This window comes from Natrix helvetica, assembly GCF_964273705.1.
Source record: "Natrix helvetica genome assembly, chromosome: 4".
NCBI classification, from domain to species: domain Eukaryota; kingdom Metazoa; phylum Chordata; class Lepidosauria; order Squamata; family Natricidae; genus Natrix; species Natrix helvetica.
In genome coordinates, this window is record NC_138550.1 from 142,540,764 (window position 1) to 142,556,071 (window position 15,308).

The following is a 15,308-nucleotide window of genomic DNA, read 5'->3' on the forward strand; positions in this document are numbered from 1 at the left end:
TGAGTATTCTTAGAGATGGTCGAAAAATTTGTTTGGGAACTATCTATGGGACAGTCAAAAGAAGTTGGCAACCATGGTCATGTGACTTGGCACCTTTTTTCACATGCATTGCACACAGGAGACGCATAAGAAAAGGTGAGGTTTTGATTGCATTGCTGTAACCAATTTTACACACTGTAGCAAGAACGCAATTTACAAGTGTGTCTTCTGCTATTTTTTTTCTTCCTGATAGGTATATCCCTTCTCCCAGCTATCTTAGGAATCAACCAACTACTCCTGGCAGTCAGTGGGATTGAAAAGATGAGACTTCTGATGTAATATAAGTTCATACAATAACTATCCATTCTTTAAACCATGGCTTATCAAAAGTTGAATGGCGTCAATCATGTTGAAGAGAATAGATTTTTATGTAGTTATCTTATTTTTGAAAGGTCTGGTTTACCAGAAAAATGGTAAGCAAGAAGAAACATTGGCTAACCCTTTCTGAAAATACTGCCAAGAGAATTGCAGGGACTAGTCCAAGCAATTGTCAGGAGTCAAGACAAAGTTTGGGCACAAAAAGAAACTGTATGGAGCTGACTGCAAAATGTTGCCACCAGCAACTACAAGAAGGGACAAATTCACCCTTTTAAAATATTTTTGTGTGATGACATTTCTGTAGCAAATATCAAAGGGTAGAACTTGCATTGTAATGTTGCATGTCGTGTCTCCTTATTTTGATGTAATTGTAATTAACAGTCCCCTATGTTTAGCACAGGTATGATGGTATGCTACCATGGATTTAAGTCCCTATAAAGGTAAAGGTTCCCCTTCCACATATGGACTAGTCACTTCAAAGCCGAAGAGCCAGCACTGTCTGAGGACATCTCCGTGGTCATGTGGGCGGCATGACTAAATGCCAAAGGTGCACGGAATGCTGTTACCTTTCCACCAAAGGGGGGAATTTGCATATTTGCATTTTTACATGCTTTCGAAATGCTAGGTTGGCAGAAACTGTGGCAAGTAATGGGAGCTCACTCCATTATATAGCACTAGGGATTCAAATCGGCAAACTGCCGCCCGTTCTGATCAACAGGCTCCTCTATAGTGTCCCCTCTATATTTCTCTATATTTCCTTCCAAATAAATCTTAATGAGCTATATAGCAAGAAGACTTTAGAAGAGGCTGAATGAATAGTTTTGACACACTTCTAAGAAAACCTTAAGTACAAAAGGAAAACATTGAATGTGTCTGAGTTTTAGGATATGTAATTATTTGCAAGTGTTGCCAAATTTTCATACTTATTCCTTAGTAGAAAGGAAAAGAAAATTCTGGCAATGTTAAAATAAGGGATTACTGGAATCCAAGAATAAGGAGTGATCTTAAAATAAGATGAATCATCCAGTTCATACATAAAACACATTTTCCCTAACCTAAATACAGTTGTTAGCAGGGTGTGTCTTTCTTTTCTCTACCTAGGTTTAATATTAAATGTTCAGAGTTCAAAGAATTTGCAAAGAAAGCCACATCACATAATTATTTCCTCTCTTTTATAAGTAACCTCCATAATTGCTTATAAAACAGAAATAAAGAAGCTTCTTATCAACACAAAGTTCTAGAAAGAAACCACATCCCTTTGCAGGATAAATATTTCATTTGGATTAGTGGTATTTTTCTTCATACTGATAGTCTAATTTGGAGGAATCTGAACACCATCATCTCCTCTATTAGTCTAGGGAAGATGAGACACAAAAACTATGGTCACTTCCAAGCAACCAGCCTTTCTGTCTCCCAGCATTTCTGATTCCTGTATAAAATGTTCCTGAGATTGTTCTGAGCTGTTTGTAAGTCTGTTTCCTTTCTTCTCTTCCTTGAAAATCTTCCTGTATAGCATAGCCCAGAGATCACAGATGAAAATGATTACAGTTTATTAGCAACAGACCTGGTTTAACTAGTTGCTCCAACCTACTTTAGATCTAATTCTGTTTTAAGATTCCTCCCTCCCTCCTTCCCTCCTTTTTTCTTCCCTCCCTCTCTCTCACTCTCGCTCTCTTCTTTCTTTCTTTCTTTCTTTTTTTCTCTTTTTTTCAGTTTAAAAGAGAAAAGTTCCCTTGAAATGAAATTTCCAGATTTTTACAAAAGATTTTCTGCAATTCCAAACATCTGATGACAACATTGATTGGTCACCAGAGAGCTTCATGGGTATCTGCCCCAGGAAGATAGGTCTTGACTTAGGATAAATTTTCTAAGGAGCAGAACTATTTGGCAATTGGCCAAATTGCTCTGGCAAGCAATGGCCTCCTTCACTGAAGATTTTCAAACAAAGGCTTGATAGCCACCAAATGATGCTTTCATGAGCTATGCAGGCTGGATATTATATGAATAATAATCTGGGGAACATCAAAGATTGATAAACTTTGTATGCTTTTCTCTTGCTTGGTATTATGTGTGTGCAGGCATGTATACCCACACATACGGTATATTCAACATCTTATTAACAAGACAATATTTGCTTTAGGATTATGCTTCTGTAGAAATAGTAAAGATGGCTGGAGAGACTGTACAATTTTTTTCTTAACCCAAATTCAATTATTGGTGGCCCACACAGAATAAATTCATCAAGGGTGGGAAACTGGCAATTTGTATTCAGCATTCTGAGAAAGAAGTCAAGATTATGAGAAACTCTGTGATCTGGTCTTCCACATGTCAAGAGTAGCTCCAACATATTCCCTCTGGTACATTGCATTTTGAGTGATGGGAAGGGGAGATGTTGTGGCTGCTACTGTGGTAATTTAATTCCTATTATTAGCAGGCAGGCACTAAAGTTTGCATCCCCTAAGACTTTTAAACTCTCACTTCTGTATACAACAAAGGTCAGCTCTTCCAGAAAGCAGAATTGATCTGAGCTGTCAGGGCTTTAGCTTTCAAGGACTCAAAGCTCCCATCATAAATACATTTCTAAACAGAATGTAACTGGTGGTCATTTCCTTCTTTGTAGAAGCAGCATAAAATTTGGAAATTTTGATGGTGGTTTTTTTTCCCACTTTCAAACCAAAGTTGACAACATGACTATACTAAAGTATAGTAAAAGAAAACTATTTAAAATGTAAAGGCACAATAATAGCCATAAATCAAAAGAAATGATTATACTTTGGAATACTATATTCACATTTATCTATTATTTTTTAGAAAAACTTATAAGGTAAAGGTAAAGTTTCCTTCACACATATGTGCTAGTCGTTCCCAACTCTAGGAGGCGGTGCTGATCTCTGTTTCAAAGCCAAGAACCCAGCGCTGTCCAAAGATGTCTCTGTGGTCATGTGGCATGACTAAACGCTGAAGGCGCACGGAACACTGTTACCTCCCCACCAAAGGTGGTTCCTATTTTTCTACTTGCATTTTTACATGCTTTAGAACTGTTAGATTGACTGGGACAAGTAAGCTGGGACAAATAATGGGCGCTCACTCCATTACACGAATCCCGAGCAAAACGTATAGCACACCTCAATCTTGAGAATCCTGGCCAACTTGCTTAGAAAAAGCAATTAGTGGGTTTGAGCCACTGGACATTTGGGGGAGAGAATTTTATAAAGTGGGGCTAATGTGGAGAATGCCCAATATCTTGTTTGCATCGTGTGTATCTTGAGAAAAAGGGCCATTTCTTGACAACCAGGCCCAATTGGCATATTTGATTCTTGTAAGATATTGTCTGATTTATCCAGGTGCTGCACCACGTGGGGCTTTAAAATAATGGCTAGAGCTGTGAGTCATCTTCAAAGTCTGCCAAAACATGGAGCTTCCTAATAGTTTTCAAGACCATCCCCAAGTAGAGCACATTGCAGAAGGCAAGCTGTGTAGTGACTAGGACATGAGTGACTGGGAGACTGCCGGTCTGGGAAAAGGTGCAACTGGCACACCAGAATGACCCGAGCAATTGACCACAGTTGCTATCCATTGACCACACTTGCTATCTGTTCTTCAAGCAGGAGCTATGAGTCCAAGACGCTGCACCTTGAGTTGGGCAGTGCTACACCATCGAAGAGAATGCTTGGGAATCCTAGAATCCAGGATGCCTTAAAATCTACAGCCACTCAATCCTGATAAAATTGAATCAGAGTCAGTTCCTCCCTATCCAGGCCTTCCTAACCTCTTGGTGCTGGTCCAGGACCTTCACAGTTTCACTTGGCCAAGGACAAGCCGCTAGGAATATTTCAACAAAATTAAAGTATGTAGGAAATGATGTTGTGGGCAATAGAGAAAAGAAGTTTGCATTTCATTGGAACTCTGTCCTTCAAGTCTGTAGAGATTCTCAATCATCCAGGTCATGGTTGTCCCACTGGGGCCTTTTCAGGAGGCAACTGGACTTTTTTCTTTTGAAAACATTTCATTTCTCATCCAAGAAGCTTCTTCAGCTCTGACAGGATAGTGGGGAATGGAAGGATTTATACTCCTTGTAGACAGCTGGTCATTTGCATCCTTTTAGGGGGTTGTTGAACCATTTAGAGGCTTATCTGTGTCCTCAGGGTGACCTGAGTAATGCTCCTGGTTCCTGTAGTCTGCAATTTTTTCTCTGGAAATCCATCCCTACTCCCAAGCCATTCAAAGGGTGTTCATCCCAAATTATACAGCTAAAACAGTTGTACAGCTGTCTGCAAGGAATATACATCCTTCCATTGCCCACTATCCTGTCAGAGCTGAAGCTTCTTGGATGAGAAGTGAAATGTCTTCAAAGAAAAAACAAGGAAGTCCAGTTCCTATAAAAGCACCTTTGGGTCTGTCCTTCAAGCAAAGCAGGCAGGGGTTGAAGAAAAGGAATTTTGTTGTGAGTAGAGGAGAAGAGTACTCCACTCCTCTACTCACAATAGAATTCCCTATGCCACCAGACTTGAAATTTTGGGCTTGGACAATCTGAAACTGTGCCGCCTGCGGTATGACCTAAGCACAGTAGACAAAATTGTCTGCTACAATGTCTTACCTGTAAACGACTTCTTCAGCTTCAACCTTAACAATACACGGGCAAACAATCAAACTCAAGCTAAACCGCTCCATCGCAATCGCAGAAAATATGACTTCAGCAGTAGAGTGGTCAACGCCTGGAATGCTCTACCTGACTCTATTGTTACATACTCTAACCCCCACAGCTACAACCTTAAATTGTCTACCATGGACCTCACCCCATTCCTAAGAGGTTTGTAAAAGGGGGAGTGCATAAGCGCACCAGTGTGCCTAACGTCCCTGTCCTACTGTCCCCACCTATTTATATTCATTTTTTTCATTTATATCCATGTTTATATTTATACCTGCTATCTTGTACATGTTTGACAAACTAATAAATATAAATAAATACAAAATATTGAGGTATTGAGGAACTACCTATGTCATAGCAGGCCATCTGTACTACTCCAAACACGATTGGTCACTCCGATTCATTCACACTCCAAGTAGCAAACTCAAATGATTATTACTAGGACATTTTGCACCATGTTTTTACCTTTTTCAAAAAAAGCTATCTGGTTTTACTGGTGATTCTTAAGTGAATAAATAAATAAAAATCCCACAGCAACAATATAGCATCACTTGCTTTCCTAAGAGAGTATCAAACATTTTCAGAAAAAATTACAGGGGGGGGGGATATAGGAGGAATGAAGGAAGGTAGAGAAGGTAATTGGACAGAGATCCCCGTGTGGCAAATATTTTAAAAATGGGCAACTAACGGGAGATTGGAATATTTTTAGTGAAAATCTGGATATGTTCCAGACGGAAAATGCATTTGGAGAAGAAGAAAAAAATGTGGAAGGTATGTGAGGCTGCTGCAGTTTTGTGGATCCTTCTTCAGTGTTATTACTAAGACTGACATACTGCTGGGTCTTATTAATTTTTCACTTAAAGCTACGTGCAAAAAAATAGTTAATTATTGAAAATGCATTTCTGTCTGATGCTGAAAGCCTGCCTCTTTCAAACAGGTGACTGGCTCAGATAACCCCAGAAGGCACTTCTGGGATTTCTAAAGCCTTGATCATAAAATTTCTTTTTTAATTTGATAAGAATAGAGGTGATTAAAAGTGGAGATGATGGCAAGTCTAATGAAAGCTCCCCTCTTATGTCCCCCAAGAACTGAAATAATTGCTTGATTTCTTCATCTTCTTCTTTATGAATATTTTCAGTGCAGATCTCCTGCTGGGCACAATGCCTATAAAGATCACTGGAGCAAGTGAATGAGAGTGTGTGGGTAATATTACTCCCTGCACTGATGGTAGTTCAAAGACAGGAATGTCCAGACTAAATACACAGCAAAGGACTGGTTCTTTAACATTTCAAGAAGACAGGAACAGGACACAACAGGCTAATGACTTCAGAAGCCCCAAATAAACAAGTAAGCAGAGATACAAGGCAGAGCAAGCACTGAAATTAATTGCACTTTCATCATTAGAAAGAAGGAAGGAAGGAAGGAAGGAAGGAAGGAAGGAAGGAAAGAAAGAAAGAAAGAAAGAAAGAAAGAAAGAAAGAAAGAAAGAAAAAAAGAAAAAAAGAAAGAAAGAAAGAAAGAAAGAAAGGTACTATACCACAGATCATATCATTGGGCAATGGTCAGGATTTCCTTTTCTGGTGGGACTGAAATATCTGCTCTATCAACAAACTTGTTACTTATGGCCATTGGGGTCAAATCTGGTGGACTCCTCACCGCCCCCCCCCCCGGGGTCAAAGTTATTAATTTGAGCAAAAAGGACATGGCAGTGATCAGCCTCAGGCAAATGGTTATGTAGTGAACAGCATGGGAATCCTCTGCAGTGTTCTCCAATTCTGTTCAGCGGCAAAGGGGTGAGGAATGGTTATTCTCTAGCGATATATAAGCAATGATTAAGCTCTAAAAGTAAAAAGGGATGAAGCATGGAAGGAAGGTTTATTAACAACATAATTCCTTTGACGTGCATTTCTTGCTTCTGGTTACAAGGTCAAACTATATATCACAGTTGACTCTTGCTCTCAGGTTTTTTCTTCTGCAAGCTGCCAGTACATGGGAAACAAGGATAGAAAAAGGGGAGGTCTCTTTTGCACCCCACTCTCATCTTGACTCAAATCCATGTTCTCTTCCTGCTACGCAAGTGGTAAAATATCTTCTTCTTCCTACCAGTTCTTCCTGCTTCCTTTTCACATACAAGGAGTTGAAGATAGAATTTTCATACCACAAAAGTGTTATTTAATCTAAAGTAGATCTATATTTTGAATTGTTATTCTCAAGAGTCACTCAGTGAGGGCGAACCTTTTTGCCACCGTGCTGAAAAGGTTGCACGGAAATATCGCGCGCATGTGTTCATCAGGACTGCACTCCGGAAATGGCAAACCTCCGGGTTCTAGCGCCCATGCGTGCCCAACGATCAGCTGGATGGCACGCATGTGCAGGCAGGCTTTCAGCACTGTGGCACAAGTGAAGGGATCGCGCTCCAGAAAAGCCAAACTTCCGGATTCTGGGGCACATGCACACCCGACAATCAGCTGGCTGGTGCACATGCGCATAATGATTTTCGGGATTGCCACACACATGAAGGACTGCTGACTGCTGCATACGCATGCCCTAGATTCGTCATTGTGGTACTAGGGTCAAACCAAGTGTGGGAAAAAGCAGGAAGACATAATGTTTGCTTTGGTGTAAATATAGAGTATGTAAAGTTGAGGCACGTATACAAATGGTACATAAAAGTATCAAGGCAATTAAACTTGGATTAACCCTTGGTAATTTGAAATGCAGGGGGGGGGGATTGAAAGATTTTTTTTTTTTTTGCTAATAACACTCTCACATTCCAGCCTAACTGCTTTACCACAACGTCTTCCATTGTAGCATTATTCTGAAAGCAACATTGGAAAAACAGGATCATCCTGTTTTGATAGAATGGATCCTTTTCATGCAGAGAGATGCAGATCCTGGAGTTTCTAGATGGAGTGCAAAAAATCCTATATGAAAATGTGGTTTGACACTGGCGGCCAATGCATAAATGTTAAACTGAATGTTGAGTGGCCATATTCTGGAAGCTACCCCAGTCCCCAGCAATATCAACTTTAGTACCTGTCAAATTCAGTCCCTGCTTGATTTCATTATTGCTTTCAGATTCTTTTAATGAAAAACAAAAGATAAACGGGCATGCTGCAAAGCAAAATAACAGCCTCAAGCTGTTTGCAAGAATGCTTCTGGCCTTGCAGAGTTCCCATAAGCATGATTATTAAAAACAGAGGTAAAACCCTCTCTTTTCCTTGGAAAATCCCAGAAACACATACTATCAACCTGACAAGGTAGTCCGGATAAGAAGCACAACCACAGGTACCAGCCAGAGGTGGGTTGCTACTGGCATTACTGCCAGTTGGGTGTGCAAAAAAATTTGCCCGTGCGCATTTGCACCTAAAATGATCTGCGCATGCACAGAATGTTAGAAAAGGGGGAAAATTACATTTCTGCAGGGGAGACTGTTCTGCGCATGCCCAGAAGCAAAAATCAAGATGGCACCACTGACAATAGAACTGGTTCGGGTGTGTGGGCGGCCGAGTTACTACCTATTCGGCCGAACCGGTCCAAACCAGTAGGAACCCACCTCTGGTACCAGCTCTAACTTTACGCTAAGGTCTAAATGAGATAGGTGGCACATAAATATAATAAATAAAAATAAACAAAATAAACACATTAAGAGAATGTTACAAGAACAGTTCTTCCCTTTACGGTCCAAGAAACTAGGGTATGTTTCCTCTGAGAGGCTTGCCACGATGTCCCCCATTCTTTCTGTGGGCCTCAGCTTGTCTATTGTTTAGTTTGTGGCTCTCTGTCCTGTCTCCCAAGATCACTCCCACATACCATTCCATAAACACACAAAATGTCAAGCGCAAGAAATCAGGAGCCAAAGCAGTTCAAATGATTATAGGTTTATTGCATGCTAACTCACTCTCTACAAGAAGCTGAACTACTAATGATCAAAATGATCAGCAGCTGCCAAAAAGCCAACACAGTTCTAGGCTGCATAAATAAGAGGGATAGAATCAAGATCATTATGTGACGTGTTAATACCACTTTATAATGCCTTGGTAAGGCCACACTTGGAATACTGCATCCAGTTTTGGTTGCCAATGTAGAGACTCTAGAAAGAGTGCAGAGAAGAGTCACAAAGATGATTAGAAGACTGGAGGCTAAAATATGAGCAACAGTTGCAGGAACTGGGTATGCCTAGTTTACTGAAAAGAAGGACTTGGGGAGACATGATAATAGTGTTCCAATACCTCAGGGGCTGCCACAAAGAAGAGGGAGTCAAGCTATTCTCCAAACTACCTGAGGGCAGGACAAGAAGCAATGGGTGGAAACTAATCAAGGAGAGAAGCAACTTAGAACTAAGGAGAAACTTCCTGACAGATGGAACAATTAATCAGTGGAACAACTTGCCTCCATATGTTGTGAATGTTCCAACACTGGAAGTTTTTAAGGAGATGTTGGCTAACCATTTGTCTGAAGTGGTGTAGGGTTTCCTGCCTAAGCAAGGGGTTGGACAAGAAGACCTCCAAGGACCCTTCCAACTCTTTTATTCTATTCTATAAAAGCAAATAGGAGGTAGATAAGTCAACCGAATTCAAGTAGGGCTGGATTTAGATCTTTGGTGGGTATGAAGGGACTCAAGGCCGATGATGCGCTTGACCCCTCCCTCAAGTTCAGCCAGGTCATCTCCTACACAAAGGTAAGCTAATAGAGAGCACCTTAAGGGAGCTAGAATAGTAAAGGTCAATTTAGTTTTCAGTTTTCCTTTTGGTAAATGGATAAACATTTTATGAGAACTCTCACTGACCTTTCTGCAATATTCTGAATTTGTCCACTGGCCCCACTAGATCAGGTATTGCCAAAGATCTGGACCAGCCATTTGATATTGCATAAAGCATCCTATGTTTCACATCAACAAAATGCAAAACAAATGCTGTCTCTCTAGAGGTAAAGTGTGCCTTTTTCAAATGACAAGAAATACACACAGAGAGACTTTGGTAAATAAGTGCCACATAAGGATGTTCTGTATATTCCTTTTCAAACTGAATGGTCAGTGCGGTTTCTGCAATATTTCAGCTCTGTCTCATAAAATGAAATAGATGTGTTTGCAACAGCAACTGAAACATTAGAGCTCCAACTGAATTTTTTTTTCTGGTCAAGGGCATTCACACAGACACATAGTCTATGAATTCCTTTCATGTGGGAACAGGGGAATTATTTCTGTGAGGCAAGTAATGAGATAAGAGGGAAAGCAGAGTCATCGCTCTAGGCTGAGCAGAGCACTGGATTACTTTAGTTGTGGAGAAAATACATTTTATCAATAATCTGTTGCTTTGTGGCTGTTTAAAACCTGCTCCTTTCTTTAAAATATATATCATATATGTACAATTAATTTAGCTATTTTATTGTTATGGACAAAAGTTCTAGAAATTTTTTTTAAAAGATATATAAAAGAGGTATATAAAACAATCAGTGTATAGGCCAGTGATGGCGAACCTATGGCACGCGTGCCACAGGTGGCATGTGGAGCCATTTGTCAGGGTACACGAGGAGCTGCCTTTTCAGCTGACTTCCTGTTTGCTCGGAGGGTCGTTTTGAGCGCTCCGAAGGTGTCAGGGATTGTCCGGTGGCTTCCCTGATGCCTCTGGAGGGCGTCCAGGGGGCGGGGGAGGCTATTTTCGCCCTCCCCAGGCTCCTATAAAGCCTCTGGAGCCTGGGGAGGGTGAAAAAAGCTTGTAAAAATGGAGGGGGAGAGCGCCTGTAGTGCGTGCATGTGCACTGGGGGTCGCACATTGCATTATGGGTGCGGCACACCCACATACAACCCCCCTGCGCTCCCCCCACTTATGGCACGCGAGCCAAAAAAGGTTCGCCATCGCTGGTATAGGCTAAAATTAAACCCATATTTGGAATGGAATGGAATGGAACAGAACAGAATAAGCCTAGGAGGAAGCTTGGAGGTCTTTAAGTCCAACTCCCTACCCAAGGAAGTTGGATTAGGAGACCTTGCCCCCTACACCATCCCTTGCCCCATATCCCAGACAAATGGTTGTCCAATCTTTTTTTAAAAAAAAAAGTTTAAAAGGAATACCAAACTTTACCTGAAATTGCCCTCTGGACTCTTGACAGCAAATAAATAACATATGAGATGCATAATGGCATCAAGCTGGGTGCTGTTATAGATGCACAGTCTTGGATCTGGGATTTTATTGGTTCCTTGGTGTCAGTGTTAATTTCTGACACTACCCAAGTCACTGCAGTTTTCAGAAATGGCTGCTTGCTTCCTAGGGCTGAGGGGAAGTGACTGGACCAAGTGAGCTGGTCAGGATCAAACTCCTGGCTGCAGCCACAGTTAGCCTGAATGCAGCATTCTAATCAATGAGCCACTACGGTTCCTACTAGTCTTCTATTAAACCCATTCAGGTTTATAGCAATAGAAGTTGTCCCTCTATAAGCCATTTAGGGCTTTAAAAATCAGTACCAATATCTTGAATTATATATAGTAGAAATTTGTAACCAGCACAGGGATCTATAATCCCTGCACCTTGCATTGGTTAGCAGCCCAGCAGCCATATTTTTGGACATGTTTCAAGAAAAGATCCAGGTATAGAGCACTGCAGCAGCCAAGACTAATTGCAACTAAAGTATGGATAACTGCCACTAAATTTGGCCAATTCAGGAAATAAGCAGGGGTGGGCTGCTATGGGTTCGCCTGGGTTTGGGAGAACCTGTAGCTAGTGTTATAGCCAGTTAGGAGAACCTCCAAATCCCATCCCTGGCAGGCCCCTCCCACCTCACATCGCCCCTCCCAGGAGTCTCCACACAGCCCGTTTTGGATGTGAGGTAAGTGCAGGGCCCATGGAAGGCTCAGGGAGGGGAACTACCACCGATCTCCGCTCCTTCCGCAAGAAACTCAAGACCCACCTGTTCCAATTAGCAGGCCTGACCCACCTGTTCCAATTAGCAGGCCTGGCCCAATCGTAGTTTTTAATCTTCAATCCTCCTGGCCGGTATTGTAAATTCCTGGGGGTAGATTTTTTAAGCTGTTTTTAAATTTTTACTATTATGGTACAGACTCTATATTTAATTTGTTTTTAAGGGGTTTCTATTATATTTTTTATTGTGTACATGGTATTTTAGCTTCTGTCTGTACACCGCCCCGAGTCCCTTCGGGGAGAGGGGGCGGTCTATAAATTTAATAAAATAAATTAATTAATTAAAAAAATGGGCCTCCGGAGCCTGAGAGATACAGTTTTTGCCCTCCTGGAAGTTCGAGCAAAGCCTCCGGAGCCTGAGGAAGGCAAAAACGACCCCCTGCCATGGTGCAGGAGGCCGACTAGGCCATGCCCACCATGCCCACGCCCACCTAGCAACCGGGCAGAGAACCCGTTGCTGAAATTTTTGAAACATTTTTTTTTGAAATTGTTCAAATTTATTTCCAAGAGTGACCCTGGAAATAAGAATATTAACCATAATTCTACCAAATTGTTCATTGCTACCTTTACAAAAGGGACAGCACAGAAAGGCAGGATTTCCTGGTAAAAACCCTTAAGTGGGGAAGAGATTGCTCTGATTTACTGAGGGAGGAACATTAAATCAAGTTAATATAATGAGCTTTCAACACTGTGAAGGAAGGTGTGAGTTGAAGTAGGAAATGCCAGATATGATATCTGATTGTATTCTGGGGTTCTCAAAACCAACCTAGGTAACACATGGGACTGGTGTTTACGTCTTTATTCCCAGAGTTCTCAACAGCAGTGAGTAAAAATACATTTGTCTTCTAAAATTTAAGAGTCCAAACCAGAAACAAAGTTTAGCAAACCCATACATTTGCTACAATTAGACTTGTCTCTAAGTGTAGCATATTGTGTTTGACATACCGAGGAACTTCACAAAGAGAATGGAGGAAGATAGAGTGAACAACCTTCATATATTATTTCTTAACCCAAATACCAATAAATAACTCACAGAGTCATTGTTGTGAAGATAAAAGGTACACATGAAAAGGCTAAATCGAGTGAATCTAGAGTTATGTCTTGTTTGATAATCCCAATTTCATCATGTCTATGCTCACATTGTAGTCTTTTAAACAATGACAGTGTAGTGATTGACATTGGGATAATGGATCCACTTACTGTTATTATGCTATTAAAGATTATTTTAGTTGATTGTTTGAAATGAAAATGGAAATATCTTTCCTTAGGCAATGTGTTCCACTATTGTCAAGTTCTCCAGTTTAATTTTCAATAAATATTCATTTGGTTTGTTCTTCAACAATGGCACTTAATATACTTTTTAAAATTATACAGATAGGAATGCTGATCCACAAAATGAAAAATTCAAAATCCAAATTTGAACAATGCCTTCCTTGATTTGGAAGGACCAAATGATGTGAAAAGTATGCAAACTCTTAAGTTTTCCCAAAGTTTTTCACCAGGCTGAGTGGTGGAAAAAAGAGAACTATGGGAGGAGAACAGTTCATGCCACTATTACGGTGATGCACTGCCTCAATTTCAGACTAAATGAATATTCAGATTAAATGAATACTAGCATTGCAATTTAACAAATTACTCATACAATAGTATTTAGTTCTGCAGATTTAGAGACTTTTCTTCCAGAGAGAAGTTTCATCACTTTACTATTCATAGGGAAACAAAAAGAAATAATTTGAGTGTGAGAATGAAGGAAAACCTACAAATAACTGTTTTAGAAAGTAAGGCATGGAAACAGCTCAGATTGTTTCAAAAAGTTCTCTTGAAGCTTATTAGGAGTCAGTAGAACCAAACAGCATGCTATAAGCTGCAGTGGCACAGTGGTTAGAGTGCAGAACTGCAAGCTATTTCTGCTGATCACCTGCTGCCATCAGTTTGGCAGTTCGAATCTCACCAGGCTCAAAGTTGACTCAGCTTTCCATCCTTCCAAGGTGGGTAAAATGAGGACTCAGATTGTTGGGGGCAATAGGCTGACTCTGTAAACCAGTTAGAGAGGATTGTAAAGCACTATGAAGCGGTATATAAGTCTAAGTGCTATTGCTATAATGCACCCCAAATGAAATATTAAGGAGACACACATCAGTGCTGCTGTACTACACATGGCTAAATTGGAAGGTTTTTCTACAGTCAGCAGAAACCCCAAAAGTGGTCCACAGGTCATACAAACCAAGAAATCAATAATGCAATGTTTTTCATTTCTGGGTGAGAAGCTGGGCATCCTTTAGAAATGAGAACCAAACTTTGTTTTGTTTTTTTAATTCTCAAAGGACTTGATAGGATAAAATAGTTGACTTAGAAACTCTCAGATGCCAGGTTATTTAGTTATGGTATTCAATTATTTATCGTTTGTTTCTCTCATCTACCTATTCAATTTCTAAACCTCCGAGCAACCTCAAATATTGGGTAGCATACAAATCTCTGAAAAGCATATAATGAAAAACACTGCAGCATAAAATAATAGAAATCGTCAGCATTAATAAAAGAAGAAACACAGCTGGGAAAATCACAGTTAAGCTAGCATGTTTGGGAACTCTAAAAGGGTTCCTAACGTATGTAGGAAAATGCCAATTATATTCATCTGGCAACAGGAAGAAAGCTTGGGACTTTTTTCAGACCTTGTGACTCTTACCAATAAGGACAGCAAAATCATCTATCTGTCATTGATGATTCTATCTCTTGGACATAATATCAACCCATCTCTACTGCCTGGGGATTTATCAGTGGAATAGGCTGCCATGTAAAAGAGTTAAAGCTACACTTTGTAAGCAGGGAAATTAATCATATCTTCTTTTCTTTTTATGTCCATTTCTGACCTTTCCATATGACAGGACAAGTTTCAAGAGTGTTCAAACTGTGTGGCACTATGTAGTTATAATCCCACCGGAGCTAAAATGTTGCATCACCAGATTTACAAAATTATGTGAGTATCCAAAGAAAGTAAAATTAGAAAAGAATGTCGCATTATGTTCTGCTATTAAGAGTGCTGATCATAGAATCACTTGTATTATAATATTTGCCAACATATGTTGTATATGGATGCCGGTTGTTTTAATTTAATGAAGAAGGGTATTTTCAGATACAGGGACTATATGACCTTGCAGATGGTAAATTCAACATGGAGTGCTGTAGCAAAAAAAAAAAAATACGGGAAAAAATGGATGGAAGATAAGAGAAACACTGGATAGGATTGGCTGGAGAGTATCTGTATGCAATTTAATTTAAGAGTTTGAAAAAAAGAAAAAGAAAAGCTTAGAATGATTCCAGTTCCTGGAACAATGAGGCTCCAAGTATTTTGGAAGTTTTGAATTAAATCAGAACCCCTCTAAGAA

General features: G+C 40.2%; 1 long non-coding RNA gene across 1 annotated transcript in view; it reads left to right on the top strand.

Annotated features, from left to right (window-relative positions):
* LOC309391939 overlaps positions 1-653 on the top strand; it is a 48,226-nt gene extending 47,573 nt beyond the window's left edge. Inside the window, exon 3 of the long non-coding RNA XR_014175356.1 lies at positions 233-653. This is a non-coding gene — a long non-coding RNA (uncharacterized lncRNA). The remainder of the gene's footprint in view (positions 1-232) is intronic.
* The last annotated feature ends 14,655 nt before the right edge of the window (positions 654-15,308 follow it).